Source organism: Rutidosis leptorrhynchoides, chromosome 9 (assembly GCF_046630445.1).
Source record: "Rutidosis leptorrhynchoides isolate AG116_Rl617_1_P2 chromosome 9, CSIRO_AGI_Rlap_v1, whole genome shotgun sequence".
Taxonomy (NCBI): domain Eukaryota; kingdom Viridiplantae; phylum Streptophyta; class Magnoliopsida; order Asterales; family Asteraceae; genus Rutidosis; species Rutidosis leptorrhynchoides.
Genome location: NC_092341.1, coordinates 41,518,539 through 41,537,267, shown reverse-complemented (window position 1 = coordinate 41,537,267; position 18,729 = coordinate 41,518,539). Strand labels below are relative to the sequence as shown.

Genomic DNA, 18,729 nt, shown 5'->3' with positions numbered 1-18,729 from the left:
GTTTTCTCGCCAAAAAAAAAAAAAAAAAAAAACTGAAAATAAGAACCTGAATAGAATTTAAGCATCTATCAGCTTGTTTTGGACTTTTTGTTGATTAGCCATTTGAGAAACTGACTACTGTTGGACGGTAGTCCAAAAGAGATGTCTCACATTTATCATGATTAAAATATATGGCTACATATATCAATAGTTGAAAACTATTTGTAAATAGCTTTTACCAACTTTGTAAAGAAAACGTGAATGTTTCACGTGGTAAGAGTGAAGTCAAATAATGTGGCTTATTGTATTCACATGCAACTTTTCACATTATGAAGAAACAATATAAATACATCAGTATGTAGTTGAGGGAAGACATCGAAAGAGAACGGATCAAATATTACAAAAAGAAAAACATAGTTGATAGGGTTTATTAACGGAGTGTGTTTATTTGTGAGGGTATCACAAAGTAGATAGGGAGTTGATCAGTAACATCAAGGGGAACCTTTATTTGTGAGGTTGAGAGTTTTATTCTTGTAAGGAGTGTAAAAGAGTGTACGAGAAACTTAGATTTTATGCTAAAATTTAAGGGGCTTGGGTTTGGGTTTAACTCATACTGTACTTTTTATGGTACCGGGTTCTTTTATATTATAAGAATAAAGGAGACTCTTAAGGTGGACGTAGGCAGGGTTTTGTCGAACCACGTTAAATCATCGTGTTATCAGTTACTTTATTTGCTTCCTATTATTTCTCGTAAGTTTGTCTCAAACAAATTATATCCTCGCTTCCGCTGGTGTGGGTGCGCTAGGCAAATTATCATAACAAGTGGTATCAGAGCATCCAGGTGTTTCGGATAGTTTTTTGTTTGGAGATGGCGGAAAAATAGCGATATGCAATTTAAGGTGGAGCCATTTGAGATAACGGATGACGATTGGGATATCATTGAACACATGAACGTGTTTAATAGTCTGGTTGATCAACTTGTAAAAGTTGTGGTTTGTGTTGAGGAAGAAGATAAGACCCTTATTCTTCTTACCTCTCTTCACAGTTCGTATGATATTATGGTCACTACTGTTCTTTACGGAACGGCTACTGTAAAGATGGAGGATGTAGTACCGGTAATCTTATCAGAGGATAAGAGACGAAGATCCAGTGACCATTTATGAGCATGGGTTTGCTATGGTTGGTCATGGAAGGGGAAGTTAAGGTTTGCCGAGAAGAGATCTAGTGATAATAGTAGGTCTAGATCAGGAGACGGCGTGAAGGATATCCGGTGCTTCAAATTTCATGAGTGAGGTCACTAAAGAAGGGCTGTCCACTCTGGATGAATGGTGAAGATAAATCTGGGGGTTCATCGGCTGTGGTAGCAGTTAATGTACCGGTGGGAGATGTTCTCACAATCTCCAAAAAGTTCTACTTCTGCTCTCAAGATGAATGGATTTTAGATTCTGATTGTACGAGGCATGCGTGTTCCAAGTAAGCTTATTTTGATAAGCTAATGTTAAAGAAAGCGGGGTGCTGACTTTAAGTGATGGTTCAACATGTGATGTTGAGGGTGTTTGCATGGTGAAAATAAAATTGTTTCGCGGAGCTGCTTACGCTCTTGGTGGTGTGGCGTACACACTAAGGATGTGCAAGAATCTAGTTTCCTTATGCGTGTTGGATTCTCAAGGATATGGCTATTAGACCGTAGGTGGAGTTATGAAAATCACACGTGGCGTGAAGGTCCTGATGAAGGGAGAGAAGTATGAGGGTTTATATCGTCTGGTGGCGAGTACAAAATTTACTCGTGTCTTGAAGGTTTAGAAAGCGTGTGCGCGGGAACAGGTCGGGAACATGTTATGACGTGTTTGACCGAGGTAGACGATGGTGAGAAAGGAAAATCCTACTTTGGTGGGAGAGGTGATTCGAGACTCCTCTTCGGTGTCAACTAGGTAAGTTGACAGGGTTAGCTACACATGATTATTGCCCGTGTTATTTGAATCGTGGTTCAGGACCGAGGTGATTCAAGGTGTGTGCAGCGGGGATAGGAGGCCAATGGTGAAAATACTAGGTGATAGTATTTTCGGTGACGAAGGAGATAAATGTTCGTCAAGGTGGAGATTGTTGGACGGTAGTCCAAAAGAGATGTCTCACATTTATCATGATTAAAATATATGGCTACATATATCAATAGTTGGAAACTATTTGTAAATAGTTTTTACCAACTTTGTGTAGAAAACGTGAATGTTTCACGTGGTAAGAGTGAAGTCAAATAATGTGGCTTATTGTATTCACATGCAACTTTTCACATTATGAAGAAACAATATAAATACATCAGTATGTAGTTGAGGGAAGACATCCAGAGAGAACGAATCAAATATCACAAAAAGAAAAACATAGTTGATAGGGTTTATCAACGGAGTGTGTTTATTTGTGATGGTATCACAAAGTAGATAGGGAGTTGATCAGTAACATCAACGGGAACCTTTATTTGTGAGGTTGAGAGTTTTATTCTTGTAAGGAGTGTAAAAGAGTGTACGAGAAACTTAGATTTTTATGCTAAAATCTAAGAGGCTTGGGTTTGGGTTTAACTCATAGTGTACTTTTTCTTGTACCGGTTTCTTTTATATTATAAGAATAAAGGAGAGTCTTAAGGTGGACGTAGGCAGGGTTTTGCCGAACCACGTTAAATCATCGTATTATCAGTTACTTTATTTGCTTCCTATTATTTCTCGTAAGTTTGTCTCAAACAAATTATATCCTCGCTTCCGCTGGTGTGGGTGAGCTAGGCAAATTGTCATAACTACAAAAGAAGTTCCTAGGCCAGCAGCAGGGATTATTAATCATGTTTCTATTTTCTTTTTTATTTACTTAGGTTCTGGCATTTGTCCATGTTTTCCCAGGGAGATGTAGGTACAAAGCTAACTAACTAAAAAAATCCCCTCTAATTTGTTGTCCCAATAAGCACCAGTGGCGAATTCAGGATTGGTAGTGAAATGTCCCGTTCTTATTGATTAAAAACGTTCCATATTAATTGATTTCGTTGCGAGGTTTTGACCTCTATATGAGACGTTTTTCAAAGACTGCATTCATTTTAAAACAAACCATAACCTTTATTTCATCAATAAAGGTTTAAAAAGCTTTACGTAGATTATCAAATAATGATAATCTAAAATATCCTGTTTACACACGACCATTACATAATAGTTTACAATACAAATATGTTACAACAAAATAAGTTTCTTGAATGCAGTTTTTACACAATATCATACAAGCATGGACTCCAAATCTCGTCCTTATTTAAGTATGCGACAACGGAAGCTCTTAATAAGCACCTGAGAATAAACATGCTTAAAACGTCAACAAAAATGTTGGTGAGTTATAGGTTTAACCTATATATATCAAATCATAATAATAGACCACAAGATTTCAAATTTCGATACACATCCCATACATAGAGATAAAAATCATTCATATGGTGAACACCTGGTAACCGACATTAACAAGATGCATATATAAGAATATCCCCATCATTCCGGGACACCCTTCAGATATGATATAAATTTCGAAGTACTAAAGCATCCAGTACTTTGAATGGGGTTTGTTAGGCCCAATAGATCTATCTTTAGGATTCGCGTCAATTAGGGTGTCTGTTCCCTAATTCTTAGATTACCATACTTAATAAAAAGGGGCATATTCGATTTCGATAATTCAACCATAGAATGTAGTTTCACGTACTTGTGTCTATTTTGTAAATCATTTATAAAACCTGCATGTATTCTCATCCCAAAAATATTAGATTTTAAAAGTGGGACTATAACTCACTTTCAAAGATTTTTACTTCGTCGGGAAGTAAGACTTGGCCACTGGTTGATTCACGAACCTATAACAATATATACATATATATCAAAGTATGTTCAAAATATATTTACAACACTTTTAATATATTTTGATGTTTTAAGTTTATTAAGTCAGCTGTCCTCGTTAGTAACCTACAACTAGTTGTCCACAGTTAGATGTACAGAAATAAATCGATAAATATTATCTTGAATCAATCCACGACCCAGTGTATACGTATCTCAGTATTGATCACAACTCAAACTATATATATTTTGGAATCAACCTCAACCCTGTATAGCTAACTCCAACATTCACATATAGAGTGTCTATGGTTGTTCCGAAATATATATAGATGTGTCGACATGATAGGTCGAAACATTGTATACGTGTCTATGGTATCTCAAGATTACATAATATACAATACAAGTTGATTAAGTTATGGTTGGAATAGATTTGTTACCAATTTTCACGTAGCTAAAATGAGAAAAATTATCCAATCTTGTTTTACCCATAACTTCTTCATTTTAAATCCGTTTTGAGTGAATCAAATTGCTATGGTTTCATATTGAACTCTATTTTATGAATCTAAACAGAAAAAGTATAGGTTTATAGTCGGAAAAATAAGTTACAAGTCGTTTTTGTAAAGGTAGTCATTTCAGTCGAAAGAACGACGTCTAGATGACCATTTTAGAAAACATACTTCCACTTTGAGTTTAACCATAATTTTTGGATATAGTTTCATGTTCATAATAAAAATCATTTTCTCAGAATAACAACTTTTAAATCAAAGTTTATCATAGTTTTTAATTAACTAACCCAAAACAGCTCGCGGTGTTACTACGACGGCGTAAATCCGGTTTTACGGTGTTTTTCGTGTTTCCAGGTTTTAAATCATTAAGTTAGCATATCATATAGATATAGAACATGTGTTTAGTTGATTTTAAAAGTCAAGTTAGAAGGATTAACTTTTGTTTGCGAACAAGTTTAGAATTAACTAAACTATGTTCTAGTGATTACAAGTTTAAACCTTCGAATAAGATAGCTTTATATATATGAATCGAATGATGTTATGAACATCATTACTACCTTAAGTTTCTTGGATAAACCTACTGGAAAAGATAAAAATGGATCTAGCTTCAACGGATCCTTGGATGGCTCGAAGTTCTTTAAGCAGAATCATGACACGAAAACAAGTTCAAGTAAGATCATCACTTGAAATAAGATTGTTATAGTTATAGAAATTGAACCAAAGTTTGAATATGATTATTACCTTGTATTATAATGATAACCTACTGTAAGAAACAAAGATTTCTTGAGGTTGGATGATCACCTTACAAGATTGGAAGTGAGCTAGCAAACTTGAAAGTATTCTTGATTTTATGTAACTAGAACTTATAGAATATATGAAGGACACTTAGAACTTGAAGATAGAACTTGAGAGAGATCAATTAGATGAATAAAATTGAAGAATGAAAGTGTTTTTAGGTGTTTTTGGTCGTTGGTGTATGGATTAGATATAAAGGATATGTAATTTTGTTTTCATGTAAATAAGTCATGAATGATTACTCATATTTTTGTAATTTTATGAGATATTTCATGCTAGTTGCCAAATGATGGTTCCCACATGTGTTAGGTGACTCACATGGGATTCTAAGAGCTGATCATTGGAGTGTATATACCAATAGTACATACATCTAAAAGTTGTGTATTGTACGAGTACGAATACGGGTGCATACGAGTAGAATTGTTGATGAAACTGAACGAGGATGTAATTGTAAGCATTTTTGCTAAGTAGAAGTATTTTGATAAGTGTATTGAAGTCTTTCAAAAGTGTATAAATACATACTAAAACACTACATGTATATACATTTTAACTGAGTCGTTAAGTCATCGTTAGTCGTTACATGTAAGTGTTGTTTTGAAACCTTTAGGTTAACGATCTTGTTAAATGTTGTTAACCCAATGTTTATAATATCAAATGAGATTTTAAATTATTATATTATCATTATATTATCATGTATGAATATCTCTTAATATGATATATATACATTAAATGTCTTTACAACTATAATCGTTACATATATGTCTCGTTTAAAAATCATTAAGTTAGTAGTCTTGTTTTTACATATGTAGTTCATTGTTAATATACTTAATGATATGTTTACTTATCATAGTATCATGTTAACTATATATATATCCATATATATGTCATCATATAGTTTTTACAAGTTTTAACGTTCGTGAATCACCCGTCAACTTGGGTGGTCAATTGTCTATATGAAACATATTTCAATTAATCAAGTCTTAACAAGTTTGATTGGTTAACATGTTAGAAACATTTAATCATGTAAATATCAATCTCAATTAATATATAAACATGGAAAAGTTCGGGTCACTACAGTACCTACCCGTTAAATAAATTTCGTCCCGAAATTTTAAGCTGTTGAAGGTGTTGACGAATCTCCTGGAAATAGATGCGGGTATTTCTTCTTCATCTGATCTTCACGCTCCTAGGTGAACTCGGGTCCTCTACGAGTATTCCATCGAACCTTAATAATTGGTATCTTGTTTTGCTTAAGTCTTTTAACCTCACGATCCATTATTTCGACGGGTTCTTCGATGAATTGAAGTTTTTCGTTGATTTGGATTTCATCTAACGGAATAGTGAGATCTTCTTTAGCAAAACATTTCTTCAAATTCAAGACGTGGAAAGTGTTATGTACAGCCGCGAGTTGTTGAGGTAACTCAAGTCGGTAAGCTACTGGTCCGACACGATCAATAATCTTGAATGGTCCAATATACCTTGGATTTAATTTCCCTCGTTTACCAAATCGAACAACGCCTTTCCAAGGTGCAACTTTAAGCATGACCATCTCTCCAATTTCAAATTCTATATCTTTTCTTTTAATGTCAGCGTAGCTTTTTTTGTCGACTTTGGGCGGATTTCAACCGTTGTTGAATTTGGATGATCTTCTCGGTAGTTTCTTGTATAATCTCCGGACCCGTAATCTGTCTATCCCCTAATTCACTCCAACACATCGGAGACCTGCACTTTCTACCATAAAGTGCTTCAAACGGCGCCATCTCAATGCTTGAATGGTAGTTGTTGTTGTAGGAAAATTCTGCTAACGGTAGATGTCAATCCCAACTGTTTCTGAAATCAATAACACATGCTCGTAGAATGTCTTCAAGCGTTTGTATCGTTCTTTCGCTCTGCCCATCAGTTTGTGGATGATAGGCAGTACTCATGTCTAGACGAGTTCCTAATGCTTGCTGTAATGTCTGCCAGAATCTTGAAATAAATCTGCCATCCCTATCAGAGATAATAGAGATTGGTATTCCATGTCTGGAGACGACTTCCTTCAAATACAGTCGTGCTAACTTCTCCATCTTGTCATCTTCTCTTATTGGCAGGAAGTGTGCTGATTTGGTGAGACGATCAACTATTACCCAAATAGTATCAAAACCACTTGCAGTCCTTGGCAATTTAGTGATGAAATCCATGGTAATGTTTTCCCATTTCCATTCCGGGATTTCGGGTTGTTGAAGTAGACCTGATGGTTTCTGATGCTCAGCTTTGACCTTAGAACACGTCAAACATTCTCCTACGTATTTAGCAACATCGGCTTTCATACCCGGCCACCAAAAATGTTTCTTGAGATCCTTGTACATCTTCCCCGTTCCAGGATGTATTGAGTATCTGGTTTTATGAGCTTCTCTAAGTACCATTTCTCTCATATCTCCAAATTTTGGTACCCAAATCCTTTCAGCCCTATACCGGGTTCCGTCTTCCCGAATATTAAGATGCTTCTCCGATCCTTTGGGTATTTCATCCTTTAAATTTCCCTCTTTTAAAACTCCTTGTTGCGCCTCCTTTATTTGAGTAGTAAGGTTATTATGAATCATTATATTCATAGATTTTACTCGAATGGGTTCTCTGTCCTTCCTGCTCAAGGCATCGGCTACCACATTTGCCTTCCCCGGGTGGTAACGAATCTCAAAGTCGTAATCATTCAATAATTCAATCCACCTACGCTGCCTCATATTCAGTTGTTTCTGATTAAATATGTATTGAAGACTTTTGTGGTCGGTATATATAATACTTTTGACCCCATATAAGTAGTGCCTCCAAGTCTTTAATGAAAAAACAACCGCGCCTAATTCCAAATCATGCGTCGTATAATTTTGTTCGTGAATCTTCAATTGTCTAGACGCATAAGCAATCACCTTCGTTCGTTGCATTAATACACAACCGAGACCTTGCTTTGATGCGTCGCAATAAATCACAAAATCATCATTTCCTTCAGGCAATGACAATATAGGTGCCGTAGTTAGCTTTTTCTTCAATAACTGAAACGCTTTCTCTTGTTCATCATTCCATTCAAATTTCTTCCCTTTATGCGTTAATGCAGTCAAGGGTTTTGCTATTCTGGAAAAGTCTTGGATGAACCTTCTGTAGTAACCAGCTAGTCCTAAAAACTGGCGTATGTGTTTCAGAGTTTTCGGGGTTTCTATCTTTGCCGGATCCACCTTAATACCTTCTTTGTTCACTATGTGACCGAGGAATTGAACTTCTTCCAACCAAAATGCACACTTTGAAAACTTAGCGTACAATTCTTCCTTCCTCAATACTTCTAACACCTTTCTCAAATGTTCACCGTGTTCTTGGTCATTCTTTGAGTAAATAAGTATGTCATCAATGAAAACAATGACAAACTTGTCAAGGTATGGTCCACACACTCGGTTCATAAGGTCCATGAACACAGCTGGTGCATTAGTTAAACCAAACGGCATGACCATAAACTCGTAATGACCGTAACGTGTTCTGAAAGCAGTCTTTAGAATATCATCTTCTTTCACCCGCATTTGATGATACCCGGAACGTAAGTCAATCTTTGAATAAACAGACGAGCCTTGTAGTTGATCAAATAAGTCGTCGATTCTCGGTAGTGGGTAGCGGTTCTTGATGGTAAGTTTGTTCAACTCTCGGTAGTCGATACACAACCTGAATGTACCATCTTTCTTCTTGACAAACAAAACAGGAGCTCCCCACGGTGATGTGCTTGGTCGAATGAAACCACGCTCTAAAAGTTCTTGTAATTGGCTTTGCAGTTCTTTCATCTCGCTGGGTGCGAGTCTGTAAGGAGCACGAGCTATTGGTGCAGCTCCTGGTACAAGATCTATTTGAAATTCAACGGATCGATGTGGGGGTAATCCCGGTAATTCTTTCGGAAATACATCGGGAAATTCTTTTGCAATGGGAACATCATTGATGCTCTTTTCTTCAGTTTGTACTTTCTCGACGTGTGCTAGAACAGCATAGCAACCTTTTCTTATTAGTTTTTGTGCCTTCAAATTACTAATAAGATGTAGCTTCGTGTTGCCCTTTTCTCCGTACACCATTAAGGGTTTTTCTTTTTCTCGTATAATGCGAATTGCATTTTTGTAACAAACGATCTCTGCTTTCACTTCTTTCAACCAGTCCATACCGATTATCACATCAAAACTCCCTAACTCTACTGGAATCAAATCAATCTTAAATGTTTCGCTAACCAGTTTAATTTCTCGATTCCGACATATATTATCTGCTGAAATTAATTTACCATTTGCTAATTCGAGTAAAAATTTACTATCCAAAGGCGTCAATGGATAACTTAATTTAGCACAAAAATCTCTACTCATATAGCTTCTATCCGCACCCGAATCAAATAAAACGTAAGTAGATTTATTGTCAATAAGAAACGTACCCGTAACAAGCTCCGAGTCTTCCTGTGCCTCTGCAGCATTAATATTGAAAACTCTTCCGCGGCCTTGTCCATTTGTGTTCTCCTGGTTCGGGCAATTTCTAATAATGTGGCCCGGTTTTCCACATTTATAACAAACTACATTGGCATAACTTGCTCCGACACTACTTGCTCCACCATTACTCGTTCCGACACTATTTTTTCCTTTCGTTCTATTAACCCCTGGTCCGTAGACCTCACACTTCGCCGCGCTATGACCATTTCTTTTACACTTGTTGCAAAATTTGGTGCAGAACCCCGAGTGATACTTTTCACACCTTTGGCATAGCTGCTTCTGATTGTTGTTGTTGTTGCGGTTATTATTGTTGTTGGGATGATTGTTGTAGTTGATGTTGTTGTTGTTGTTGTTGTTGTTGTTGTTGGGCCGTTTGTTGTAGTTGCGATTGATGTTGCGATTGTTGGGATAATTGTTGCGATTATTGTTGTAATTGCTGTTGTTGTTGTATTGGTGATTCTTATCACCGTTTTCCTCCCACTTTCTTTTAACTTGCTTCACATTGGCCTCTTCAGCAGTCTGTTCTTTAATTCTTTCTTCAATCTGGTTCACTAGTTTGTGAGCCATTCTACATGCCTGTTGTATGGAGGCGGGCTCGTGTGAACTTATATCTTCTTGGATTCTTTCCGGTAATCCTTTCACAAACGCGTCGATCTTCTCTTCCTCATATTCGAATGCTCCCGGACACAATAGGCACAATTCTGCGAATCGTCTTTTGTACGTGGTAATATCAAATCCTTGGGTTCGTAACCCTCTAAGTTCTGTCTTGAGCTTATTGACCTCGGTTCTGGGACGGTACTTCTCGTTCATCAAGTGCTTGAATGCTGACCACGGTAGTGCGTACGCATCGTCTTGTCCCACTTGCTCTAGATAGGTATTCCACCATGTTAACGCAGAACCTGTGAAGGTATGCGTAGCGTACTTCACTTTGTCCTCTTCAGTACACTTACTTATGGCAAACACCGATTCGACCTTCTCGGTCCACCGTTTTAATCCGATCGGTCCTTCGGTTCCATCAAATTCCAAAGGTTTGCAGGCAGTGAATTCTTTGTAGGTGCATCCTACACGATTTCCTGTACTGCTAGATCCAAGGTTATTGTTGGTATGTAGCGCAGCCTATACTGCGGCTATGTTTGAAGCTAGAAAAGTACGGAATTCCTCTTCATTCATATTCACGGTGTGTCGAGTAGTCGGTGCCATTTCCTTCAAAATAGTCAAATGGAACAAGTTAATCATACAGAATATTAAGAGTAGTTAATAGTATTTTGTAGCATAATATGAACTCATTTATAAAAGCTTTTTCTTCATATTAGCGTTTTATAAGTTTAAATTCGGGTAGTACCTACCCGTTAAGTTCATACTTAGTAGCTAATATACAATTCAACTACTACAATTCTATATGAAAAACTGATTATAATAATATTTCGCGTTCAAACTTTTACACAATATTTTACAAACTTACAATACCGCTTATTTTACATATAGCATGAAATATAGCACACAATAAATTTGATACAAGATGGTTGTGAAGATAATTCTAGCTAGTACACAAGTCGTTCAGCAAAGGCAATAAAGACACGTAATTCATACGTCCAGAAACAAGTCATGCATTCTGGTTTTACTAGGATTACTTCCCATCCTTGGTCTTGTGGAACATAACCGTTATGGCCGTTGATAAGACAGCGTGTTGTAACGTCGTCAAAGGGACGAGGGTTACGTAATGTCCAACAGTCCCGTAACAATCTAAAAACCTCATTTCTTACCCCAATTACCGACTCCGTCACTTGTGGGAACGTTTTGTTTAATAGTTGTAGCCCGATGTTCTTGTTCTCACTTTGGTGAGAAGCGAACATTACTAATCCGTAAGCATAACATGCTTCTTTATGTTGCATGTTAGCCGCTTTTTCTAAATCATGAAGTCCAATATTCGGATATATTGAGTCAAAATAATTTCTTAACCCATTGCGTAAAATAGCATTTGGGTTCCCCGCAATATATGCGTCAAAGTAAACACATCGTAACTTATGGATTTCCCAATGTGATATCCCCCATCTTTCGAACAAAAGCCTTTTATAAACCAAGGCATTCTTGGAACGTTCTTCGAATGTCTTACAAACTGATCTCGCCTTAAATAGTTGTGCCGAAGAATTCTGACCGACTCTAGACAAGATTTCATCAATCATGTCTCCGGATAGGTCTCTTAAAATATTGGGTTGTCTATCCATTTTGTGTTTTTATACTGTAAAATAGACAAGAGTTAGATTCATAAAAAAAAATACTTATTAATACAAGCAATTTTTACATATATCATAAAGCATAAGCACACTATATTACATATATTACACCACACGAATACAACTATCTTATTCCGACTCGCTTGTTTCTTCTTCTTCGGTTTTGGTTCGTTTTGCCAAGTTTCTAGGGATATATGATGTTCCCCTAATACGAGCCGTCGTTTTCCACATTGGTTTAGAAAAACCTGGTGGTTTAGAGGTTCCCGGGTCATTGTTACAACTTAAGGACTTCAGGGGTTGACGATACATATAAAGTTCATCGGGGTTGGAATTAGATTTCTCTATTTTTATGCCCTTTCCCTTATTATTTTCTTTTGCCTTTTTAAATTCAGTTGAGGTAATTTCTATAACATCATCGGAATTCTCGTCGAAATCCGATTCATCGGAGAATTGGTAATCCTCCCAATATTTTGCTTCCTTGGCGGAAACACCATTGACCATAATTAACCTTGGTCGGTTGGTTGAGGATTTTTTTTTACTTAACCGTTTTATTATTTCCCCCACCGGTTCTATTTCTTCATCCGGTTCCGATTCTTCTTCCGGTTCCGATTCTTCTTCCGGTTCCGACTCTTCTTCCGGTTCCTCTTTGGGAACTTGTGAATCAGTCCACGAATCATTCCAATTTATATTTGACTCTTCATTATTATTAGGTGAGTCAATGGGACTTGTTCTAGAGGTAGACATCTATCACATAATATCAAACGCGTTAAGAGATTAATATATCACATAATATTCACATGTTAAAAATATATAGTTTCCAACAAAATTTGTTAAGCAATCATTTTTCAAGTAAACACGGTCGAAGTCCAGACTCACTAATGCATCCTAACAAACTCGATAAGACACACTAATGCAAAATTCTAGTTCTCTAAGACCAACGCTCGGATACCAACTGAAATGTCCCATTCATATTGATTAAAAACGTTTCATATTAATTGATTTCGTTGCGAGGTTTTGACCTCTATATGAGACGTTTTTCAAAGACTGTATTCATTTTAAAACAAACCATAACCTTTATTTCATCAATAAAGGTTTAAAAAGCTTTACGTAGATTATCAAATAATGATAATCTAAAATATCCTGTTTACACACGACCATTACATAATGGTTTACAATACAAATATGTTACAACAAAATAAGTTTCTTGAATGCAGTTTTTACACAATATCATACAAGCATGGACTCCAAATCTCATCCTTATTTAAGTATGCGACAGCGGAAGCTCTTAATAATCACCTGAGAATAAACATACTTAAAACGTCAACAAAAATGTTGGTGAGTTATAGGTTTAACCTATATATATCAAATCATAATAATAGACCACAAGATTTCATATTTCAATACACATCCCATACATAGAGATAAAAATCATTCATATGGTGAACACCTGGTAACCGACATTAACAAGATGCATATATAAGAATATCCCCATCATTCCAGGACACCCTTCGGATATGATATAAATTTCGAAGTACTAAAGCATCCGGTACTTTGGATGGGGTTTGTTAGGCCCAATAGATCTATCTTTAGGATTCGCGTCAATTAGGGTGTATGTTCCCTAATTCTTAGATTACCAGACTTAATAAAAAGGGGCATATTCGATTTCGATAATTCAACCATAGAATGTAGTTTCACGTACTTGTGTCTATTTTGTAAATCATTTATAAAACCTGCATGTATTCTCATCCCAAAAATATTAGATTTTAAAAGTGGGACTATAACTCACTTTCACAGATTTTTACTTCGTCGGGAAGTAAGACTTGGCCACTGGTTGATTTACGAACCTATAACAATATATACATATATATCAAAGTTTGTTCAAAATATATTTACAACACTTTTAATATATTTTGATGTTTTAAGTTTATTAAGTCAGCTGTCCTCGTTAGTAACCTACAACTAGTTGTCCACAGTTAGATGTACAGAAATAAATCGATAAATATTATCTTGAATCAATCCACGACCCAGTGTATACGTATCTCAGTATTGATCACAACTCAAACTATATATATTTTGGAATCAACCTCAACCCTGTATAGCTAACTCCAACATTCACATATAGAGTGTCTATGGTTGTTCCGAAATATATATAGATGTGTCGACATGATAGGTCGAAATATTGTATACGTGTCTATGGTATCTCAAGATTACATAATATACAATACAAGTTGATTAAGTTATGGTTGGAATAGATTTGTTACCAATTTTCACGTAGCTAAAATGAGAAAAATTATCCAATCTTGTTTTACCCATAACTTCTTCATTTTAAATCCGTTTTGAGTGAATAAAATTGCTATGGTTTCATATTGAACTCTATTTTATGAATCTAAACATAAAAAGTATAGGTTTATAGTCATAAAAATAAGTTACAAGTCGTTTTTGTAAAGGTAGTCATTTCAGTCGAAAGAACGACGTCTAGATGACCATTTTAGAAAACATACTTCCACTTTGAGTTTAACCATAATTTTTGGATATAGTTTCATGTTCATAATAAAAATCATTTTCTCAGAATAACAACTTTTAAATCAAAGTTTATCATAGTTTTTAATTAACTAACCCAAAACAGCCCGCGGTGTTACTACGACGGCGTAAATCCGGTTTTACGGTGTTTTTCGTGTTTCCAGGTTTTAAATCATTAAGTTAGCATATCATATAGATATAGAACATGTGTTTAGTTGATTTTAAAAGTCAAGTTAGAAGGATTAACTTTTGTTTGCGAACAAGTTTAGAATTAACTAAACTATGTTCTAGTGATTACAAGTTTAAACCTTTGAATAAGATAGCTTTATATATATGAATCGAATGATGTTATGAACATCATTACTACCTTAAGTTCCTTGGATAAACATACTGGAAAAGTGAAAAATGGATCTAGCTTCAACGGATCATTGGATGGCTCGAAGTTCTTGAAGCAGAATCATGACACGAAAACAAGTTCAAGTAAGATCATCACTTGAAATAAGATTGTTATAGTTATAGAAATTGAACCAAAGTTTGAATATGATTATTACCTTGTATTAGAATGATAACCTACTGTAAGAAACAAAGATTTCTTGAGGTTGGATGATCACCTTACAAGATTGGAAGTGAGCTAGCAAACTTGAAAGTATTCTTGATTTTATGTAACTAGAACTTGTAGAATATATGAAGAACACTTAGAACTTGAAGATAGAACTTGAGAGAGATCAATTAGATGAAGAAAATTGAAGAATGAAAGTGTTTGTAGGTGTTTTTGGTCGTTGGTGTATGGATTAGATATAAAGGATATGTAATTTTGTTTTCATGTAAATAAGTCATGAATGATTACTCATATTTTTGTAATTTTATGAGATATTTCATGCTAGTTGCCAAATGATGGTTCCTACATGTGTTAGGTGACTCACATGGGCTGCTAAGAACTGATCATTGGAGTGTATATACCAATAGTACATACATCTAAAAGCTGTGTATTGTACGAGTACGAATACGGGTGCATACGAGTAGAATTGTTGATGAAACTGAACGAGGATGTAATTGTAAGCATTTTTGTTAAGTAGAAGTATTTTTATAAGTGTATTGAAGTCTTTCAAAAGTGTATAAATACATATTAAAACACTACATGTATATACATTTTAACTGAGTCGTTAAGTCATCGTTAGTCGTTACATGTAAGTGTTGTTTTGAAACCTTTAGGTTAACGATCTTGTTAAATGTTGTTAACCCAATGTTTATAATATCAAATGAGATTTTAAATTATTATATTATCATGATATTATCATGTATGAATATCTCTTAATATGATATATATACATTAAATGTCTTTACAACTATAATCGTTACATATATGTCTCGTTTAAAAATCATTAAGTTAGTAGTCTTGTTTTTACATATGTAGTTCATTGTTAATATACTTAATGATATGTTTACTTATCATAGTATCATGTTAACTATATATATATATCCATATATATGTCATCATATAGTTTTTACAAGTTTTAACGTTCGTGAATCACCGATCAACTTGGGTGGTCAATTGTCTATATGAAACATATTTCAATTAATCAAGTCTTAACAAGTTTGATTGCTTAACATGTTGGAAATATTTAATCATGTAAATATCAATCTCAATTAATATATATAAACATGAAAAAGTTCGGGTCACTACAGGTAGTCACTCGTGTCACCATTTAAAACCCCAAAAAAATTTCTACTATATGCCTTATTTCAATGGTGTTAATAAAAAAAGGTACGATATCTAGTGGTGTCACTAGTTAAAAACCAAAAAAAAAAAAAATTCACTGCATCGCGTATTTCAATGGTATTCCGTGCCACCATTGGGCCTACAATAGATCCGCCCCTGTCGATAGCTACAAACAAAGTTGATTTCGGCTTTTTGGTACATAAGCTATTGTAAACATCTAACGTGTGGGCCATAGAAAGCCATTAATAATCACGAGATACTCCAGTTAGTTAGTATGTGTACATTTGAGTCTAAAATACTCTTTTCTCGGAGGAACTTCAATAAGGAAAACCTGATTTGTTTACCGCTACATGAAAAACAACATTTTTGACATAATGACATCTGAACCCTTCTTAAATCAAACACGAAACAGAACTGAGAACCTTAATTACACAAAAGTGTAAAAATAGATTTTCTCTTGTTAAGCAATTGTAAGTAGTTAATAGAATAAGTGATTTTCTTGCAACGTTACGACCTAATTAGAAATATCAAAAGGCCTTTAAGTGACCGAATTATACAACTACCAATTTAAGATGTCACTTTATAAGTTAAAACAATAGATCCCTTGTAGCTTTAAGTTTTATTAAAGTATTTTTGCCAAAAAAAAAAATAAAAGCTCACCAATATAAACATGATGTGAGTGTTCAATTAGGGGTTTTAGATTTTGTCTCACATTGGGTGGTTAGTGGAAGCAGAAAGTAAAGAAGCTGGTATATAATGAACCCAGCTGCTTAGGTTAAAAGTCACGCAGCTACACAATGAGCACAAAGGGAACTATTCTTTCGCCTTTTATTAAAGAATACCGTGTGTTCATTGTATAAAGTAGCATATGCTTATTTTTGTAGAGTTCTTCTTAATGAAAGGACTCCAACCAATTGATCTAGTTATAAATTTTGTGGTTCTGAAATCGAAAAATTCAAATTGTACCCGCTGAAAAAATTAAACTTAATTATAAATTCGAGTTAGGTTAACAAAACGTAAATAATCATGTAGCGGTTTATCTGGTTGACATCAGATGTAGAATCCTCATTTTGTAATTTGGGTTGTTTTTTACCTTAAATGGGTCGAACTAGAAAAGTAGCTAACGGGGGAATGGCTTGATTGTGATGCCCGTACAACATCCTAAATCATTTTCTTGAAGATCTAAATAACACATAGTTGTAAAAAAAACTGTAAATTATCTAATTGGGTCGATCTGGTTTGTCCTGTTTTCACTTTTTATCTCTCGTCTAATTACGTTTTTATAAGCTAATCCAACATCAGAAGTTTCTTGAAAATGGCCCATTTTTAATTAACAAAACCAACCTTTTGTCTTTTACAATGACCATCTTGTAACCTTTTCATATATATATAAAAAAAAATTATATATAGGCGGGCTAAGATGTCGTTTTGGGGGTTTTTGTAAAGGAAACGACCAAATTCTGGGTGGGTGTTAGTATATAAGGGATAATAACTATAGAATTATAGAATAATAATGAATATATTTGAATATTTGATATTTGATTGATCTTAAAGTGATTAGCAATGACCAAACACGGTTTTATCAAAAGCATAAACACCTCCATTAGTATTGGGTTGTTTGTCGGGTAAAACCGCTTAATATTTAAACACCCCAGACAGATTAGGTCACGTATAAGATATACTTACCAACATTTATCATTTAAAGTTTGCTGCTTAAAACATTACAAGGTCTATTCAGAAAGTGCTTAACAAGTAAAGTTTGGTGTTAAGACTCGATTACCTTTTTAAAAAGATTGTGTGTATGGAGTAGAAAAAGGTTACAACTGAAAATTGACCATTTGAGGTGTTGGGGTTTGTCCCACATCAGCTGGTCAGTAGAGCAAGGGACTGAGGATGGCTGTATATAATGAACCCAAATGCTAAGATTAAAAACCACGCAGCCATGCAATGAGCACAAAGAGAACTATTCTTTCGCTTTTTACTAAAGAATACCGTGTGCTCGTTGTATTAAAATGGTATACGCCTATTTTTGGAGAGTTCTCTTTTTGAGGGACTCCAACCAATCTAGTTTTAAAATTTATACATTATTATTGTTCTTTCAGTATAACTAGTTAAGGACCTGCGATTTCACGGGTTTATTGAAAATTACATTCATAATGAGTCCTATATAACTTTGAGACATAATAATCCTAACTGTAATATTTTTTATTCTAATAAGAAAGTAAATTTAAAAATAGAAACTCGATCAGTGACGACTAAGCACAACATGTATCATACATACATCAAACTCCTTTTCCAATTAAAATATCATGCCTACATATATGATATATTAACATTACTGTTAGAAAGAGAGGATCGCCTGGACGTTGGGAGACACAAATTTGAGAGTTTTTTTTAGAGTTTTGTAAATACTCGTGTAATCTATTCTTATGAGTAATAGAGTTATTTTCTCTCAAATTTGTGTCTCCCAACGTCCAGGCGATCCTCTCTTCCTAACAAGTGGTATCAAGAGCTTGGTTAGAGACGTTGGTTAAGTTTTTGGGTCTTCTGAAGTTTCCTCAAAATCCAATTTTGAGTGTACCATTGGATTCGTCTGGTCGAACCGAGTCCAACGCAAAAAACGGTGACTTAAACGGAGTTATAACGAGCCCAGAAAAT

General features: G+C 34.9%; 2 non-coding genes across 2 annotated transcripts; both read left to right on the top strand.

The window, feature by feature from the left end:
- Positions 1-16,859: 16,859 nt before the first annotated feature.
- LOC139869654 (U5 spliceosomal RNA) lies at positions 16,860-16,977 on the top strand. The gene has a single exon (XR_011766241.1). It is a non-coding gene; the product is annotated as a U5 spliceosomal RNA (small nuclear RNA).
- Positions 16,978-18,009: 1,032 nt separating this feature from the next.
- Positions 18,010-18,126, top strand: LOC139869653 (U5 spliceosomal RNA). Its single transcript, XR_011766240.1, has one exon. It is a non-coding gene; the product is annotated as a U5 spliceosomal RNA (small nuclear RNA).
- Positions 18,127-18,729: the final 603 nt, after the last annotated feature.